A 21,674-nucleotide genomic window follows, 5' to 3' on the forward strand; every position below is an offset into this window, starting at 1 on the left:
TAGCTGCTCCTGTTATATAATCCCTCAAGTTTTCTGTTTGGGAGATCATAAGGTAGTTGCACATATATACATATTTGTATTATGTATCCATTACATTATTTAAAAGCGTTATAGGGCCAACTAATTTTTTCTTTCAATTTTACTTACTTATTCGTTATTAGTCACTTGAATACTTAGTGATTAGGCTTTCTTGCAGGGGATCAACCGGTGGGGCACTATCTACTGGACATTGTTCCGGTTAGATAATGCTAGGGTTCTTCACGGGGGGAGGGGCTCTCACCTTCTGGGTGGGAGCGTGTTTGGGTGGCAAACATTTTAAAAAGTCCTCAATAACCTAGAAAAATTAAATAGAAGTTTTTGGAATGGTAATTCATATTTTACACTTATTCATTACATTATTATAAACATTTTCCTTTGGTATAGCACTAATTACCGCGTCTTTTGCTTAGGAGATGAGTAATGTAGGTTTCCTTTCCTGGAACGTCAATGGCCTCCGCACCAAGTCCCGAGCCAGCAAGATTTTGCAATATTTAAAGGACTCGGATGCGCAGGTCATGGTGTTACAGGAAACCCACCTTACACAATCTGAACTAGCGGCACTTATTAAGAAGAATAGATGGATTGATTTTTCTGTCTCTACCACCCAAACCTCTCATATAAGAGGTGTCACCATCATCTTTAAAAGGGGAGTTAAAGCTAAATTAATATCACAGGCGGTAGATCCTTCTGGTAGATGGGCCATAGCCTCGGTTCTTTTGGCTGGATTCTCAGTCACAATAGTTGGCTATTATGGTCCGAACCAAGACGACCCCTCTTCGTTGGAATCAATCTTCTTACAGTTGCTTTCTATCTCTGGACCTATAATTTTAGCCGGCGACTTTAATATTGTCCTGGACCCCATCCTGGACAAGTCCCCGAATAATAGATCTATGGTCTTGTCTAAAACTAGATCTTTTTTTACTAGAGGCTATGAGACTCCATGGGTTTGTGGATGTCTGGCGACTTAGGTCGGGAAACCAACAGGGGGTTTCCTATAGGAATTTTAAATATCACCATAAGTCAAGGATTGACTGTATATTGGTTACCCAAAGATTGGTTGATTCTGTCAAAACAATAGCATATATTCCATCGCATCTTTCAGACCACTCTGCGGTTAAATTGGTGTTAGGTCTCCGTAGTAAAAAAACCCCGACAACGTGGTCTTTTGATCGCTCTCTTCTCACCAATGAAGAAGATATCCTGTACCTTAAGTCAGAGACCCACAATTTCTTCTTGTCTAATAGTGGTACTGCCTCCAACAGAACTATTTGGGACTCGTTTAAGGCAATGTTGAGAGGGCTGATTGTTTCTAGGGTTGCCTTTCGGACGAAAAGTTATAACGAATCGATCTCCTCTCTAGAATTAGAAATGACCCGTGTTCAACATGAGATTGACCTCAACAGTATAGCCTCGAGGTCTACTTTAGATCCTCTTTACAATCAGCTGGTCGCTTTAAAGGGAAGCTTGGCATCGATCTTAAACCTATGGGTCCAACAGAGATGGGAGGCCAGTAAGCTGGCCCATTTTGAGTATAGTGAAGGTGCAGGCAAATTACTGGCTTGGAAGACCAAAGTAGATCAGGTCCGGAATAACATTGCATCCATTAAAGTAGGTAATATCAAGATCTCTTCAGATGATGAGATTAGGAAGGCATTTAGAGAATTTTTCCAGGAAATTTATCAAGAGGACAGAGTGGTATCAGCTGAATCTGCTAAAGTTTGGCTGAATAAAATTACTCTGCCCTCTTTTTCTCCTGAACAGTCCCAATATTTGGATAAGCCAATTACTGAAAGTGAGGTAACATCTGCCATTAAGAGATCAAAGAAGGGAAAGGCGTCGGGACCGGATGGCCTACCAGCTGAGTTATATAAGATGTTGGACTCAGAGATCACTCCTTTTCTTACTAATCTCTTTAATCAAATACTCCTAGAAGGAATGGCCCCTCCATCATCTTGGGATAATGCCTCTATCACTCTCATTTTAAAATCGGGCAAGCCTAAGGAAGAGTGTGGGTCGTATAGGCCAATTTCCATCCTGAACGTGGACTACACAATATTTACCACAGTTCTATCTTCAAGACTGGCCGACATTGCACCTTTTGTCCTTCATTCGGATCAAAAGGGGTTCCTGAAGGGTAGACAATTATATGAACTGACTTATGTTCTAATTGGCGCCATAGATATTGCAACATCCTATAATCTTCCACTGGCGGCCCTTACATTAGACGCAACCAAGGCTTTCGACAGGGTCAACTGGGTGTACCTGTCGGAGGCCTTGGCCAGGTTTGGCGTCGGAGACCGCTTCCGCAGGGTAATTAGCTTGTTGTACAGTAATCCCTCTGCTGCCCTACTTGTTAATGGCGATCTATCGTGCCCTTTCTCTATCACTAGGGGAACACGACAGGGGTGTCCGCTTTCCCCTTTGCTCTTTGACTTTTATATTGAGCCTTTTGCTCAATATCTAAGGGAGAAGGTCTCTATTAAACCTTTTTTCTATCAGGGTTGGAAGAGGAAAGTGGCATTATATGCCGACGATGTGCTTATTCTAACATCAGAAGCCGCTACGGCTCTCCCTGCTTTTGTGCAGCTGGCTCAAGCCTTTGGACAGGTATCTGGCTATGAAATAAATACAGCCAAAACTGAAATGCTTGTTTGGAATGATGTGATTCCTCCAACGTATCTCCAACCGGGCACTTCAATGAGATACCTAGGTTTGACAATACTTAAAGATATTGACAAAATAGTCCAAGTTAATTTGGCCACAGTATTTAAAGATTGCTGTAAGCTTCTCCAATCTTGGTCACACCTCCCTTTGTCATTAATAGGTAGGGTCAATCTTGTCAAAATGTCTATTCTCCCAAAGGTTTCGTTTTTGTTTAATACCATTCCCTTATATTTTGATCCAAAAACTTTAGCCAAATTCCAATCAAATATTTCTTCTTTTATCTGGAATAACCATCTTCCACGGATCGCCTGGAAAAAACTAAGACGGCGACGTGATAAGGGTGGTTTGACAGCCCCGGATATAAAATTTTACGCTTGGGCCTTTCAACTATCCCACTCACGAATGCTATTGAAGGGTCCCGTAGCCTTGGGGGTGGGTCTTATGTATACAGCTATGTTGGAGGGGGAAAAAATTGGCCATTCTGGTTTTCTTTTTAAGTTTGGAAATCCTACGTTTTAAAAAAAAGTTAAACTGAAGACTCTACAAGGTTTTGCTAGAACATGGGCTGAAATCATGAAAGGTATAAAAATAAATTACTTCTGTGAGAAAACTCCTCTGTGGGATTTGCCAGAAAATCCTGCCTGGCTGGATGACGCCTTAGCAATCCCACTGAGAGAGGCAGGTTTGGAAGTTTGGGGCGACCTCTTCTATGAGGGAGATCTACTTTCGTGGGAACATTTGCAAGCTAAGGTTGGCTCTCACTTCTCCCGTTTCAAATACATACAGATCCACAGTTGGACGGCGGCTTATAAGGTATCTTCTGCCAATAAGAATAAATTAAAGCTTGGAGGTCACAGCCCATTGATTACTGACTTATTAAACAGCGTTCCAGCCAAGAAAGAAATATCTAAATGGTATAACTTTATCCTCGAGGATTCAGATGGAGACTTTGTTTTGCCAGACTCTTTATGGGGTTCTGTGATGATGGATTCTGATTTACAAACTCTTTGGAAGTCCTCTTTCGAGCTTTTGTGGAGTATTGTCAAGCCGTCTTAGCTGCAGAGAAATCACCTTTTTTCCCTGCATAGGGCGTATTATTCCCCTCTAAGACTTTCTAAATTTACAGCTGGCCAGTCAGTGTCTTGTACTAAATGTGGTCTGATTGCTGCCTCGAATACGCATATGTTTTTTGAATGTCCTGCTTTAACTACATTCTGGCAGGATATTAGCAATTCCCTTACAGAATCTTTAGGAAGACCTGTGATAATGGACCTGTCTCTAATAATATTTGGAATCTTAGATGGTGTACAATACCCACTCAGGTATTTAATTTTTACTCCGTCCTGCTTGCAAGAAGAGAGATCTGCAGGAAATGGAAGGACCCTCTTCCTCCCTCTTTTAGGGATTGGCAAGCTCAGTATTGCAGACTTCACTCACTGACCTGGCTAGATCTGGTAATCACAGTAAAAGAGCTTTTTGGTATTTATTCTCATGGCTTCAGTGATTTACTCGGGTTTTTTTTTCTTTTTTCCCCAGAGTCCAATGATTGATTTCCTAGGGTGCTTTTAAAAATGTGTACCTATGGAACAGCCGATATCCGGTTCATGCCCGGCCCCCTTTTTGGCTGTCAAAACCACTCCAAGGTTCGCCATATGTTGGCGTATTAACGACTTGGTGCCTCTTTGGAATACGGTGGAGAGCTGAGGGACAGGCTGCCCCTACAAGAATTGTATCCCTTCCAGTTGTTTGGTTACACAGCTCCCCTACCTTTCCCAGATGTCAAGACCTGAGGGTGATTTCTTTCATATGGTGTGTAAATGCCCAGTGATTCACACCTATTGGGATACCATTCTCGGAAGCCTCTCTGTGGTGGTGGGGGCCCCCATTAAATTGAATCCACACATTACTATGTTGGGAATTCTGGAGGATATTTGGGAACCTAGGGGGATAGATCTTTGGTTGGTCTTGGCACAAAGCAAAACGTGATATAGCCCACCAATGTACATCCGTCACAGTCCTGCTGTGAAAGCCTGGATTTGAGGCATGGACTAGTTTGGCAAATTGGAGAAAGTGACATATGAGGGGAGAGGTTTACCCCAGACGTATAACAAGATATGGAGGAAATGGTGGGACTATCATGGATTATACGTCTAATGTAACGACTATGAGCCTCATTGTATATGGCAGTGGGAAAATTATAATCTACTGGTTCATTATATATTGTTAGGCCTGGGAGGAGTTCGCGGTGTTCCAAAAATTCCACAGCGCTATGCGGAATTCTACAAGCAGCAGAGGTTAGGTTGCGCTGTTCATGCTTATTTTTAGTGCCAGGTGTTTGTCCCAAGCTGGAAAATCAGTGCGAACAGCACCATTCGTAGTGCAAGAGGGTGCTGCTTCTTTCTGCCACTCGAGTAGATGTCCTAATTGAGCAGCAGCTTCCTCAGCACGAACGGAAGGTTTCCCAACTCGAACTGTAGCGGCCATACTCGACTGCTGTTGAGAAATCTCACAGGGAGGTGGTCTGGAGTAAGATTTTACTGTTGTGACCACTGAAGGACACATGCCGACAGCTCAGTGTCCTGGGAAATCGCTTACATGAGATTCTTTGCACTTCAGATGTATGGCTCATCACTTGCCAAACATTGACGTCAATGATGAGACTGGGTCCAAACAAATCGTTGAGGACCCTATGACTGCTGTGTTTTCCACCTCATCAACACAGATCACTGGCACTTCGACTGGGACTCCCGGTTTCTGATAGCCCAATCAGGCCATGTGACAAGAGCCCCTCGTCGACTCATTTAAGAGTTGTAAAATGTATATATATATATGTATATGTGTTATGTAATGAAACATTTGTAATTTTCTGTTTAGCAAAGGGGGAGCTGTAGTATCTTGTGAGTTAGAAGTGATGGAACCTTTTTGGCTCGGGATGGACTCCGTAAACTGACTATGTGAATGTTCGAATGTTGGGACAGGGAAGACAGGTTTAGAATGTTGAGTTTGCGTTTACATGCTGCTGATGAATAAAGATGTGTGAAACTACCCTCCCTGTGTTGTGCAGTTATTTACGAGTGCACGGGCTGGGAGGAATGCTACAATCAGCATGCTACTTTTATATTCCATACCTATACCTCCAACTATTTCCACCTCAAGAATGGTTCTGGAAATAAAGATGGAATTCCAGACTCTACAATCTCCTTCAGGAACTGAGGAGATCGATGATTTCAAGCCACAAATCTCTCAACGACTCAGTAAATCTAATAACATTATATATAAGGCTCCAATTTTTTCATTTTTATGGATATTTACATATGTATTTATTTTTAAAAGTGGAAAAATACTGAAAATGGTGCTTCTTGTGAGAGACTCTCCATGCTGTCTTTCAAGAATTCCAGGCAGCAACTGAGTAGATAGACAGCTTGGGGAGTTAAGAACACAGGATGAGATGTCTGTAAATGCAAGCATATGTTAACATTTATTTGTAGTATAATGCTAATAGGCACCTGTGGGTGTAGTGTCTAGTTACATGTGACTGCTTAATTTGCTAAAACGTGACAGGCATCCACGTATGAGTGCCCATCCAAAAGTTAAATAAATGCAGAAATATACCATTGTGCAACTCCATTTATACTGAAACCAAAAAATAAATATGGAGAAATACCAATGAGATCGCCAAAAAATAAATATGGATAAATACAGACTGAAATGTTAAAAAAACAAAAAACATAAAACCGGTAGCCCTAATTGTATATAAGTTTGGCAATATCAAGGACTGGACACTGTGAAGTTTGTTAATCACACACACCTTCTCTTCAATTGGTCATGGAAGTCAAAAGGGGGATACCTTTGCTGTAGTGTCCACTGGGCCCAAGTTTTATCATGAACTATTGTTTCATTTAATTTCTTCTTAACCCCTCACTACCTATTACTCTGACTTGGTCTTCTGATGGATCTTGCTCTGTGCTGAAAGGGGCTGGGTATTTGGAGAATAAGCAATTATCCAATAAGGACCAGGAATAGGATCATTGCTATCTTTATATCTAACTTATTACTATAAACAATACTCTGTGTCAATTATAATGATTCAAACACCAATGTTTTAACCACAAGGAATAATGAGACAGAAACAGCAGCATTTAGTTTGAATTTTAAAATGTAGTTATTTTGTAAATCAGGAACATGAGATAGCATACAACCCTGATATGAAATTAGTAAAGGATGGAATTAAATAATACCAGGCTTCTGAGATTCAGGGACGACAAGGAAAAAACCTTCATCAGCCAAGGCAGATTTGAACACATAAAGCGCATGTGTCAATAGGAAAATCAGTTGAGACTCATATAAGCCCTCAGGAAAATTCAGCAAAGTTCCAAATAATCGGTTCCAGTTCATTTAAAGACAGGAATCTGTCTCAGTCTGTCACTGCAACAGCAAAGTCACAGCTGCATGCGTGAACTCTTCAGCCGAAAAGGTTCAAACTACAATAGCACACCGATCAGCAGCAAATCACAGTGTTATGTCACAAGTTGCTTCAGTCCTCAGATGTCCAAGCCGTCTTTGTCACACTCACGCTTTTCGCCGCTCTTCCAAAATTTGAGCAATTATACTCCATAAGTTTTCGTTGTGATCACCAAAATTGTCAGACCACTTGGTTTTCATTGGACAGTTCAGAATGAGGTGAGGGTAATATAGCAAGAAAGAAGACACAAATCCAGAAAAAGTAAGTAAATCAATTATGCAGTTTCCTTAAGTCCTTAAGTCATGTAGGCATAGGAAACGCAAAACAATGAGATATTTCAGAAGAGTAATTCTAAAGTTCAACAATATGCTTTTCCAAGCAGTTGTTCTAGGATGTTGCAAAATTATTTCAATTACACCATTCTGTCCAAAGGACGTCAAAGGAAACAGTTATCTTATCTTATCTTATTCTTTTATTGTGTGATTAATTAAAATCATTACAATTTTTGTAAGAATTAAAAACAACGCAACAACAAATACACAAGGCTAATATAAGTGTAGAAAAATCGGAATAATCTGTCTCCGAAAATGTCCGCTCTATGGTCATGTGTCTTAGTTTAAAACTTACTGGTACAGTCAATGTCTAATCTTTCACTGGATGACCTTTATCTCAGTAATCAGTCCCAGATCTACTTTTTCTTCAGGGCAGTGAATACCTTTATCTATTCCGAGTCTTGTAACAGCTTTGTTACCTTAGCCATAAATTTGACTCCCCGGCATGAAGGAATGGGTGAAGCACCACTCAGCCAGGATATCACCGCCTGCCTGCAGGTACGGATCTTCAATGTGTTGAAAATTGCCCGTAGGTATCTTCTTCTTAAGGCCTGCAACGCTGGGCATACACATAAGAAGTGTGTCACTGTTTCCTCCTTGTATCCGCATAATCTGCAGTTGGTGCTTTCGAATTGTTGTTTCCAAGAAGGCCTTAGATCTTTTGAGTGCTGCATGCCAAATCTGTACGCTGTCAAAGATTTTTTTAAATGTTGGCAGTAGTGTAAGGCTAGATAGGCTTGTGGTTTTTGGGTGATGTATGAGTTGACTACTGTCCAGGCGTGTCGCCGCTTAGTTAGGGTTCTTTTGTCTTTGAGCAAAGAAATCCTTTTTGCTGATCGATTTACTACTTTGCAGAACTGCTTGTGGTCGATGTTTTCTTTCCACACTTCGTATAGGCCCAATGTTGTCAAACTCGTGCTGAGAAATTTTCCCCATTGGGTGGTGTTATGCTTGGCTTCCTGAAAGTTTATATCCTCCCAACAAAGATTGTCCATTGACTCACTGGGGGCAGATCGAAGCTTGTGACAGAGTCTAGCAAATGTGGACATCGACCTGATTTCTTGGTTTTGCAAGCCAAATTCTAAGCGGACTTGGGATGGTGCGGCTGCGTACGGCAACCCAAAGACAACTTTAAATATTTTGTTTTGTAAGTTGTTTAATATCGCTGATTCACCTCCGAGCCATCCAATTAATCCATAAGACAGAGTTGGTATAATTTGTGCAGCCATTACTTTGAGTAAGTGCATGTAGTTTGGACCTCCCACTGTCTTTTGCAGTTGCCTATATGCATAAATTAATGATTGCGCCTTCCCTCACCCCCAGTTATTTGTATGTGGCCTGCTCTTCAAGAACAGAGTTGTTGATTGACCATCTATATTTTAATTTCTTCCCCTCCACAATTCGGAGCACTTTTGTTTTGTCTTTATTCAACTTCAGGTTTTCTTCTGCTAAATATGAGGCTAACATGTTTACTAAGCGTTGCAGGCCGACTGGGGTTTTGCTTAGTAAAACTATGTCGTCAGCGTACTGCATTATGGGCACAAGAACCTTACCCAGTTTCGGTGCGTGGCTTTCCGTGGTGTGTAAATTACGTCCGATATCAGCAAGATATAGAATAAAAAGGAAACAGTTATTGGTTCAAATAAATTTTGCCAGTTTGGTGAGTTTTCTCATGAGCTTCTAAATACTCAGTCTATGACTTCACTGGATGAAGGGCAAGTAAAATATGAGGCCTATGTGGAATTCAGCTAATATATGACAATGACCATGTTAAATTGTGAATCACCCCTTAATAGGAAACTAACATATAACTTCAGAAGATATTAATAAGCATTTCAGTCCCGATCACCATTAATACATGTAAGTATAGGCTACTCATAGATTGTTTTGAAAGCATTAATGTTTAACATGTAGAAAAATAGTTATTCATCTCATCATATAAGGGTTATTCAGGGATTATTTATATATATATGCTTGTTTGGAATGATGTGATTCCTCCAACGTATCTCCAACCGGGCACTTCAATGAGATACCTAGGTTTGACAATACTTAAAGATATTGACAAAATAGTCCAAGTTAATTTGGCCACAGTATTTAAAGATTGCTGTAAGCTTCTCCAATCTTGGTCACACCTCCCTTTGTCATTAATAGGTAGGGTCAATCTTGTCAAAATGTCTATTCTCCCAAAGGTTTCGTTTTTGTTTAATACCATTCCCTTATATTTTGATCCAAAAACTTTAGCCAAATTCCAATCAAATATTTCTTCTTTTATCTGGAATAACCATCTTCCACGGATCGCCTGGAAAAAACTAAGACGGCGACGTGATAAGGGTGGTTTGACAGCCCCGGATATAAAATTTTACGCTTGGGCCTTTCAACTATCCCACTCACGAATGCTATTGAAGGGTCCCGTAGCCTTGGGGGTGGGTCTTATGTATACAGCTATGTTGGAGGGGGAAAAAATTGGCCATTCTGGTTTTCTTTTTAAGTTTGGAAATCCTACGTTTTAAAAAAAAGTTAAACTGAAGACTCTACAAGGTTTTGCTAGAACATGGGCTGAAATCATGAAAGGTATAAAAATAAATTACTTCTGTGAGAAAACTCCTCTGTGGGATTTGCCAGAAAATCCTGCCTGGCTGGATGACGCCTTAGCAATCCCACTGAGAGAGGCAGGTTTGGAAGTTTGGGGCGACCTCTTCTATGAGGGAGATCTACTTTCGTGGGAACATTTGCAAGCTAAGGTTGGCTCTCACTTCTCCCGTTTCAAATACATACAGATCCACAGTTGGACGGCGGCTTATAAGGTATCTTCTGCCAATAAGAATAAATTAAAGCTTGGAGGTCACAGCCCATTGATTACTGACTTATTAAACAGCGGTCCAGCCAAGAAAGAAATATCTAAATGGTATAACTTTATCCTCGAGGATTCAGATGGAGACTTTGTTTTGCCAGACTCTTTATGGGGTTCTGTGATGATGGATTCTGATTTACAAACTCTTTGGAAGTCCTCTTTCGAGCTTTTGTGGAGTATTGTCAAGCCGTCTTAGCTGCGGAGAAATCACCTTTTTTCCCTGCATAGGGCGTATTATTCCCCTCTAAGACTTTCTAAATTTACAGCTGGCCAGTCAGTGTCTTGTACTAAATGTGGTCTGATTGCTGCCTCGAATACGCATATGTTTTTTGAATGTCCTGCTTTAACTACATTCTGGCAGGATATTAGCAATTCCCTTACAGAATCTTTAGGAAGACCTGTGATAATGGACCTGTCTCTAATAATATTTGGAATCTTAGATGGTGTACAATACCCACTCAGGTATTTAATTTTTACTCCGTCCTGCTTGCAAGAAGAGAGATCTGCAGGAAATGGAAGGACCCTCTTCCTCCCTCTTTTAGGGATTGGCAAGCTCAGTATTGCAGACTTCACTCACTGACCTGGCTAGATCTGGTAATCACAGTAAAAGAGCTTTTTGGTATTTATTCTCATGGCTTCAGTGATTTACTCGGGTTTTTTTTTCTTTTTTCCCCAGAGTCCAATGATTGATTTCCTAGGGTGCTTTTAAAAATTTGTACCTATGGAACAGCCGATATCCGGTTCATGCCCGGCCCCCTTTTTGGCTGTCAAAACCACTCCAAGGTTCGCCATATGTTGGCGTATTAACGACTTGGTGCCTCTTTGGAATACGGTGGAGAGCTGAGGGACAGGCTGCCCCTACAAGAATTGTATCCCTTCCAGTTGTTTGGTTACACAGCTCCCCTACCTTTCCCAGATGTCAAGACCTGAGGGTGATTTCTTTCATATGGTGTGTAAATGCCCAGTGATTCACACCTATTGGGATACCATTCTCGGAAGCCTCTCTGTGGTGGTGGGGGCCCCCATTAAATTGAATCCACACATTACTATGTTGGGAATTCTGGAGGATATTTGGGAACCTAGGGGGATAGATCTTTGGTTGGTCTTGGCACAAAGCAAAACGTGATATAGCCCACCAATGTACATCCGTCACAGTCCTGCTGTGAAAGCCTGGATTTGAGGCATGGACTAGTTTGGCAAATTGGAGAAAGTGACATATGAGGGGAGAGGTTTACCCCAGACGTATAACAAGATATGGAGGAAATGGTGGGACTATCATGGATTATACGTCTAATGTAACGACTATGAGCCTCATTGTATATGGCAGTGGGAAAATTATAATCTACTGGTTCATTATATATTGTTAGGCCTGGGAGGAGTTCGCGGTGTTCCAAAAATTCCACAGCGCTATGCGGAATTCTACAAGCAGCAGAGGTTAGGTTGCGCTGTTCATGCTTATTTTTAGTGCCAGGTGTTTGTCCCAAGCTGGAAAATCAGTGCGAACAGCACCATTCGTAGTGCAAGAGGGTGCTGCTTCTTTCTGCCACTCGAGTAGATGTCCTAATTGAGCAGCAGCTTCCTCAGCACGAACGGAAGGTTTCCCAACTCGAACTGTAGCGGCCATACTCGACTGCTGTTGAGAAATCTCACAGGGAGGTGGTCTGGAGTAAGATTTTACTGTTGTGACCACTGAAGGACACATGCCGACAGCTCAGTGTCCTGGGAAATCGCTTACATGAGATTCTTTGCACTTCAGATGTATGGCTCATCACTTGCCAAACATTGACGTCAATGATGAGACTGGGTCCAAACAAATCGTTGAGGACCCTATGACTGCTGTGTTTTCCACCTCATCAACACAGATCACTGGCACTTCGACTGGGACTCCCGGTTTCTGATAGCCCAATCAGGCCATGTGACAAGAGCCCCTCGTCGACTCATTTAAGAGTTGTAAAATGTATATATATATATGTATATGTGTTATGTAATGAAACATTTGTAATTTTCTGTTTAGCAAAGGGGGAGCTGTAGTATCTTGTGAGTTAGAAGTGATGGAACCTTTTTGGCTCGGGATGGACTCCGTAAACTGACTATGTGAATGTTCGAATGTTGGGACAGGGAAGACAGGTTTAGAATGTTGAGTTCGCGTTTACATGCTGCTGATGAATAAAGATGTGTGAAACTACCCTCCCTGTGTTGTGCAGTTATTTACGAGTGCACGGGCTGGGAGGAATGCTACAATCAGCATGCTACTTTTATATTCCATACCTATACCTCCAACTATTTCCACCTCAAGAATGGTTCTGGAAATAAAGATGGAATTCCAGACTCTACAATCTCCTTCAGGAACTGAGGAGATCGATGATTTCAAGCCACAAATCTCTCAACGACTCAGTAAATCTAATAACATTATATATAAGGCTCCAATTTTTTCATTTTTATGGATATTTACATATGTATTTATTTTTAAAAGTGGAAAAATACTGAAAATGGTGCTTCTTGTGAGAGACTCTCCATGCTGTCTTTCAAGAATTCCAGGCAGCAACTGAGTAGATAGACAGCTTGGGGAGTTAAGAACACAGGATGAGATGTCTGTAAATGCAAGCATATGTTAACATTTATTTGTAGTATAATGCTAATAGGCACCTGTGGGTGTAGTGTCTAGTTACATGTGACTGCTTAATTTGCTAAAACGTGACAGGCATCCACGTATGAGTGCCCATCCAAAAGTTAAATAAATGCAGAAATATACCATTGTGCAACTCCATTTATACTGAAACCAAAAAATAAATATGGAGAAATACCAATGAGATCGCCAAAAAATAAATATGGATAAATACAGACTGAAATGTTAAAAAAACAAAAAACATAAAACCGGTAGCCCTAATTGTATATAAGTTTGGCAATATCAAGGACTGGACACTGTGAAGTTTGTTAATCACACACACCTTCTCTTCAATTGGTCATGGAAGTCAAAAGGGGGATACCTTTGCTGTAGTGTCCACTGGGCCCAAGTTTTATCATGAACTATTGTTTCATTTAATTTCTTCTTAACCCCTCACTACCTATTACTCTGACTTGGTCTTCTGATGGATCTTGCTCTGTGCTGAAAGGGGCTGGGTATTTGGAGAATAAGCAATTATCCAATAAGGACCAGGAATAGGATCATTGCTATCTTTATATCTAACTTATTACTATAAACAATACTCTGTGTCAATTATAATGATTCAAACACCAATGTTTTAACCACAAGGAATAATGAGACAGAAACAGCAGCATTTAGTTTGAATTTTAAAATGTAGTTATTTTGTAAATCAGGAACATGAGATAGCATACAACCCTGATATGAAATTAGTAAAGGATGGAATTAAATAATACCAGGCTTCTGAGATTCAGGGACGACAAGGAAAAAACCTTCATCAGCCAAGGCAGATTTGAACACATAAAGCGCATGTGTCAATAGGAAAATCAGTTGAGACTCATATAAGCCCTCAGGAAAATTCAGCAAAGTTCCAAATAATCGGTTCCAGTTCATTTAAAGACAGGAATCTGTCTCAGTCTGTCACTGCAACAGCAAAGTCACAGCTGCATGCGTGAACTCTTCAGCCGAAAAGGTTCAAACTACAATAGCACACCGATCAGCAGCAAATCACAGTGTTATGTCACAAGTTGCTTCAGTCCTCAGATGTCCAAGCCGTCTTTGTCACACTCACGCTTTTCGCCGCTCTTCCAAAATTTGAGCAATTATACTCCATAAGTTTTCGTTGTGATCACCAAAATTGTCAGACCACTTGGTTTTCATTGGACAGTTCAGAATGAGGTGAGGGTAATATAGCAAGAAAGAAGACACAAATCCAGAAAAAGTAAGTAAATCAATTATGCAGTTTCCTTAAGTCCTTAAGTCATGTAGGCATAGGAAACGCAAAACAATGAGATATTTCAGAAGAGTAATTCTAAAGTTCAACAATATGCTTTTCCAAGCAGTTGTTCTAGGATGTTGCAAAATTATTTCAATTACACCATTCTGTCCAAAGGACGTCAAAGGAAACAGTTATCTTATCTTATCTTATTCTTTTATTGTGTGATTAATTAAAATCATTACAATTTTTGTAAGAATTAAAAACAACGCAACAACAAATACACAAGGCTAATATAAGTGTAGAAAAATCGGAATAATCTGTCTCCGAAAATGTCCGCTCTATGGTCATGTGTCTTAGTTTAAAACTTACTGGTACAGTCAATGTCTAATCTTTCACTGGATGACCTTTATCTCAGTAATCAGTCCCAGATCTACTTTTTCTTCAGGGCAGTGAATACCTTTATCTATTCCGAGTCTTGTAACAGCTTTGTTACCTTAGCCATAAATTTGACTCCCCGGCATGAAGGAATGGGTGAAGCACCACTCAGCCAGGATATCACCGCCTGCCTGCAGGTACGGATCTTCAATGTGTTGAAAATTGCCCGTAGGTATCTTCTTCTTAAGGCCTGCAACGCTGGGCATACACATAAGAAGTGTGTCACTGTTTCCTCCTTGTATCCGCATAATCTGCAGTTGGTGCTTTCGAATTGTTGTTTCCAAGAAGGCCTTAGATCTTTTGAGTGCTGCATGCCAAATCTGTACGCTGTCAAAGATTTTTTTAAATGTTGGCAGTAGTGTAAGGCTAGATAGGCTTGTGGTTTTTGGGTGATGTATGAGTTGACTACTGTCCAGGCGTGTCGCCGCTTAGTTAGGGTTCTTTTGTCTTTGAGCAAAGAAATCCTTTTTGCTGATCGATTTACTACTTTGCAGAACTGCTTGTGGTCGATGTTTTCTTTCCACACTTCGTATAGGCCCAATGTTGTCAAACTCGTGCTGAGAAATTTTCCCCATTGGGTGGTGTTATGCTTGGCTTCCTGAAAGTTTATATCCTCCCAACAAAGATTGTCCATTGACTCACTGGGGGCAGATCGAAGCTTGTGACAGAGTTTAGCAAATGTGGACATCGACCTGATTTCTTGGTTTTGCAAGCCAAATTCTAAGCGGACTTGGGATGGTGCGGCTGCGTACGGCAACCCAAAGACAACTTTAAATATTTTGTTTTGTAAGTTGTTTAATATCGCTGATTCACCTCCGAGCCATCCAATTAATCCATAAGACAGAGTTGGTATAATTTGTGCAGCCATTACTTTGAGTAAGTGCATGTAGTTTGGACCTCCCACTGTCTTTTGCAGTTGCCTATATGCATAAATTAATGATTGCGCCTTCCCTCACCCCCAGTTATTTGTATGTGGCCTGCTCTTCAAGAACAGAGTTGTTGATTGACCATCTATATTTTAATTTCTTCCCCTCCACAATTCGGAGCACTTTTGTTTTGTCTTTATTCAACTTCAGGTTTTCTTCTGCTAAATATGAGGCTAACATGTTTACTAAGCGTTGCAGGCCGACTGGGGTTTTGCTTAGTAAAACTATGTCGTCAGCGTACTGCATTATGGGCACAAGAACCTTACCCAGTTTCGGTGCGTGGCTTTCCGTGGTGTGTAAATTACGTCCGATATCAGCAAGATATAGAATAAAAAGGAAACAGTTATTGGTTCAAATAAATTTTGCCAGTTTGGTGAGTTTTCTCATGAGCTTCTAAATACTCAGTCTATGACTTCACTGGATGAAGGGCAAGTAAAATATGAGGCCTATGTGGAATTCAGCTAATATATGACAATGACCATGTTAAATTGTGAATCACCCCTTAATAGGAAACTAACATATAACTTCAGAAGATATTAATAAGCATTTCAGTCCCGATCACCATTAATACATGTAAGTATAGGCTACTCATAGATTGTTTTGAAAGCATTAATGTTTAACATGTAGAAAAATAGTTATTCATCTCATCATATAAGGGTTATTCAGGGATTATTATATATATATATATATATATATATATATATATATATATATATATATATATATATATATATATATATATACATATACATATTACCTACTGGCGGTCGCCAGTAGGTATATATAGTTAGGATTTTTTCTCTATGGGATTTTTGAAAATTCTATGTCTAATAACTTTGGCGTTTGTGGACGGAATTGGCTGAAATTTTCAGGAAAATGGCACATTTTGTTTCTGAGCAGCCCCTGAAAATTGGGGGGGGTTCGTCCAGGGGGGGTCGAGAAAAAAGGGGGGTCCCAAAACGTGTTTTTAACATTGAGTTTTCCATAGGGCGGTTGGCCTCACTTTTAGCCCGAACGGCTGAATGGATTTGCACGAAACTTGGCAAAATTGTAGGGACTGGTAGCCCGATGTGCCTTTTGTAGGTCTCAATATATGTGCTCCAGTGGATTTTGAGAATTTAACGTTTAAAAAAAGATATATATCTGTAACAGCGGACCGGGCAGCGCTCCGGTTCGCGTACTTTTCGCGCAACGGAGCTTTGTGAAGCGAAGCTGATTGGTTCTCCGGCGTCTGTAAACATTCCAAACAGTCCGTAGCGGCCGCCATCTTGTCTCTCGGTAGGATCGAGAGACAAGAGGAGGCCAAAGCGAAGGGGCAAATGACCATAAGGGGGCATAGTAGATTCTCGCTGACCCCCTAGGTTTGATGTGGAGGTTTTAAAAGGGCCCAGCGGGGCAAAAAAAAAAAAAGAAATAATAATCGAACGGCTGAATGGATTTGCACGAAACTTGGCAAAATTGTAGGGACTGGTAGCCCGATGTGCCTTTGCTAGGTCTCAATATATGTGCTCCAGTGGATTTTGAGAAATTAACGTTCAAAAAAAGATATATATCTGTAACAGCGCTCCGCTTCGCGTACTTTTCGCGTTACGGAGGTTTGCGAAGCTGATTGGTTCTTCGGCGTCTGTAAACATTCCAAACAGTCCGTAGCGGCCGCCATCTTGTCTCTCGGTAGGATCGAGAGACAAGAGGAGGCCAAAGCTAAGGGGCAAATGACCATAAGGGGGCATAGTAGATCGTCCCTGACCCCCTAGGTTTGATGTGGAGGCTTTAAAAGGGTCTCGCAGGGCAAAAAAAAAATATACCGTTTTTTTAGTTTTTTTGCGTGGAGTGCGCCCGGTTCGCGAACCGGGAAGCGTTCTGGGGAGCGTACTTTCTTGAAAATTAGTGAAAAAAGTTAGAGTAAAATAATAATTGTGAGTGATCAGATGTAGGGTAGCTCTGAGAAGAGCTTTTGGGTTTATGGTACATTTAGGTACTTATAAGTAGGTACCAATGCACAGTCTTACATTCAGAGTGAAAATTCTGTTGCCCTCATCTGAGAAGTGAACTCCATCTCCTCTGTAGATATCTTGCATGTAGTAACGCAAGTTATTGTTGTACAGGGAGCCCATTCCATGGTCTCTCATGTAAGCTGAAACAGATATGTTTACGTGCTTCCTCGATTTCTCAATTTGTGGACAAAATTGGTTCGACCACCTCCATTTTTGTCTTTGGCATATATTTGAATATACCAAGGCAGTCTGAGGAAAAAGTGCCATCAATTGCTCAAAGGTGTCCTTTAAAAGCATTTCCAGACCTACCCCAGTCAAAGTGCCCAAATCATTACCTCCACAGTGCACAATTAACAGGTCAGGTTTTGGCAAATGCATAAAGGTTTTCACCAATGGTATCAATTGGTGACATTTTAATCCTCTGTGGCCAAACCACTTAATTTCCACATCTTGTAAATTGAGGTTAGGTAAATTCCTGTTTTCAGCGTACCTTTGAGCCCAATAGATGTAACTATGTCCAACAATCCAGACAGAAAACATGGCGAGAGAAGGTTCTCCTGCAGTCAGATGAAGTGTGGCAATGAAATGGCAGTTGAAAAAATGAGAGTGTAAAATGAAAAAAACTGAGGAGTTTCTGTGTTAATGAAGCAGTAAGAGTGATTGGTGGATTTTGATTGCTGAAAACAGAAAGTTAGGGTGCATGGATGAGTTCGTTGAAAGATGTATTTTGAGTGGCGAAGAAAAAATCATTAAATGAAAGATTGCACTGGATATGCAGGTGCACTGAGAGTTCAGAGTTCAATTGCAACTTTGTTGTGTGAACTTGGAAACACCAGAGGTTTTGCAAGAGGTGGTTGCTATGCAGAAAAAGCAGAGAGGGGGCAGAGGGGGGAAGGGTTTTGCTTTGAAAAAAAGTGAGGGAAGAGTTTTGATTGGGTGACATGAGAGATATGTGTGAGGAATTACAGCATTTCTGTGCTTTTGATAGCTGCAGACTCTGGAGTGCATACCTTTTGCTCTGCTGAAGACAAATTGGTGTGTTTCTGAGACTGTTTTGAAACTCAAAGTATTTGCTAAGGTGAGAAAAGATTTCTTTAATTTAGATAGAAAATAGTGTGCTTTAAGGAGAAAATTATGAAGAAAGTTGTGTTTTTCAAATGTTGCTTTGTCTCAAGTGTTTTACAAATAGATTTTGTTTCTTTGAGAAATTGTAATTGGAGAAAATGTGAAGTATTAGTACTGACAGGGTTTTTATGTGCATAGGAGCTGTGGAGTGTTTTCAAATTATGACTTGTAAATCGTTTTTGAGAAAAAGCAATGGTTTTAATATTGATGAGAAGGACATAATGGTGTCTGCTTCTTTATAAGGTAATTGAGAGTCTCTGATGTTATTTTTCCCATTTCAATGTAAGAAGTTTGTCTGTGGAGCAAATTGCTTGTAAATATGCTCCCACCTGTGCATGGCAAATTTAGATTTTGAATGTTTGCGTTACATAGGCATGTTAAAGGTGACTGAAACATGCTGCAAAGGCAATCAAAAAACGCTTTTATGTGTCTTAAGGACATTTTAAGTCATTTCCCCATGTGCAGTGTTTTCAAATTATGAGTTGAAAATCGTTTTTGAGGTAAAGGAATGTTTTCAAAATTTATGTGCGCCATATGCCCCCAAATTTCTTTTTCAGGGGTGCAGCAGGGTGTTCTTGAGACACTCCTGCACCCTCGGAAAAATTCGTAATTTGCGATGAGGTAATTGCTAATCGCAAATTGCACCTTCATTCCTATGGGCCTCCTGCTGCATGGAAATGAATCGGTAATTTGTAATTAGCAAATAGCTCATCGCAAACTAGGAATGGTAAAGAATCGCTATTTATTCCTTAAAGTTCGCTATTTAGGAAATGCAAAAAACTTTGATGATACATATGGCGGTTCATGTCTAACAAGATAAGAAGCATAGGGATAGATTTATGATGACTGGCGCATCACCAGGGATGTGTTAGTCATTCTGTGCCGCTGTTCCGTCACCTATGGTGTGCTGCATTTACAATGCGGCGCATCATGGGGCAAAAACAGCACAGATGCGTGACGTATCTGTGCCGTAAAGGTGGCGCATTGCTGGAGTTGTATCGCAAGTGTGATGAAGCTCCAGCAAGGCTCAGGGGTGCCCCTGTCGTAGGGTTTCTGTTCTCACACAGAACTGTGGACAGAGGATTGGAACCTCGGCGAATTAGGGTACCCCAAAACTCACCTTAGTAATCAAAAACCCCTTAGCAAGCTAGGTACAGTGTCACATTGGATATAACAAACTCTCAATGTTTAGACAATCCAGAATATGAACTTATAGTACCTCAGGATACGTGGAACTCATGAACAGTCGGTCGTTATATATTTCTTAGAAACCAGAACATGGAGTTAAGAAGAACACATGTGTATTTGAAATGTTTATTTACTAATGCCGTCTTCTCAGGCGTAGTATCTTAGATAATACAAGTACACATATTATCAGTAGCAAAATTACCAGCACAGTTACTAGTACATAAAAAGCGAATGGTGACAGTATGTTAACATGCTGTAAATGAATAAGAGTTAGCAACACTTATAAGCAGCCGCGGGCCGTGGAGGGAGTTACGGTGGAGCAGGGAGGCGGGGAGGGGGAGGGGCAGGGTGGAGAGGGCTCCACCCTGCCCCTCCCCCTCCCCGCCTCCCTGCCCCACCGTAACTCCCTCCACGGCCCGCGGCTGCTTATATCTCACCCTCCCTAATACACATATTATATTATTTGCTAAGAAGGTCTCTTTGTGTTGGTTTAGGGCGTGCCCATACTTTAGTGTCTTAGATTTGAAGGAATCACATCAGCATACACCAGCTCTCTCTTCATGTGAACCGCATCAAGTGTTGTGTATGTGTGTTCGGCAAAGCAATATAAAACCCGCCTCATGCCCAGAATTGGCAGAAGCTGCACTTATGTTATGAGTATGAAGTCGTGGAGATCAGACCTCATAACAATTCTGTATCGTGTTGTTCTTGAAACTTCAGCACTCGCTGTACAGATATAGTTTAACAAGTAAAGCAGATAGTAGAGCAATAACATATTATTCTCATGTAAATCACGATGAACTATTAGGTTGAAAGCTAAAGCAACAACTAAGTGTCGTGTGCAGAAGTTGCAAAAAAGGAAAAATGGCGTTTAAACCGGTAATGAGTCGCTGTGTTTTTTGAGGAACGGCTAGGGTTTTCCGCAGCTTTCTTCAATGAGCTAACCTTCGGGACCGCTCCCTCTCTCGCTGCTGCAGTGGCTGAGGCTTTAATCAGTCCTGTATTAGGCTTCTCTCTATCTGCCTTAACTCTGTGAGACATGTTGGCAGCGATCTTCACAGAGCTTAGCGCCCCTCTCCACCAAGTCAGCCACTTCAATACCTTCTTTGACACTTTCTTTGGTGCGAGGCTCCACCACCACTCTGAGTTGAATGCGTCTAGCGGAGTATGTTGAAACTGGTTAACCAGACCCCACATCCCTGGTTCAGCAGTACTATAGCATCTGTCGGATGGGAGAGAGCGAGAGTGCGACTACTCTCTACAGAACTGCAGCGGCCATCTTGCCTCCGACCACGAAGCTAGAAAAGAAATCCGAGGCTGGCCCGGAGACCCGCTCGGGAATAACAAAATCGGCGAGGGAGATTACACTGGAAGGGAAAATGCAGCGTGCGCAAACAGTACAATCAGCAGTTATGAAAGACCAGAAGCGGCAAGCAACTCTACCTGAGTCCTTTACGCCGAGAATTTCCTTATCGGTACCACGGATCGAGATCCAGGAAGCTGATCCTTGTCAGGAGAAACCGCTGGTCGAGGTGGTGCTGCCGGTATCATTTGACGGCGTTCATGGAGATGCATTGGAGGAGAATGCGGAAGCAGCCGTAGGAGCAGGTTCGGCAGTCCGCGAGGACCGCGAGGACGCAAGCGTCAGAGTCGGCTTGGTTGCTGGGCAACCAACGAGTGCTGCAGAAGTTGGCAGATTGCGAGCAGAGGTGAACGCGGAGGTGAACACAGAAGCCACAGAAGCGGCAGTAGGCAAAAAAGCGAGCAAGGAGTCTGGTAAGAACAGCAGCCCTGACGA

The sequence above is a fragment of the Lissotriton helveticus genome, chromosome 7, assembly GCF_964261635.1.
Source record: "Lissotriton helveticus chromosome 7, aLisHel1.1, whole genome shotgun sequence".
In the NCBI taxonomy this organism is placed as follows: domain Eukaryota; kingdom Metazoa; phylum Chordata; class Amphibia; order Caudata; family Salamandridae; genus Lissotriton; species Lissotriton helveticus.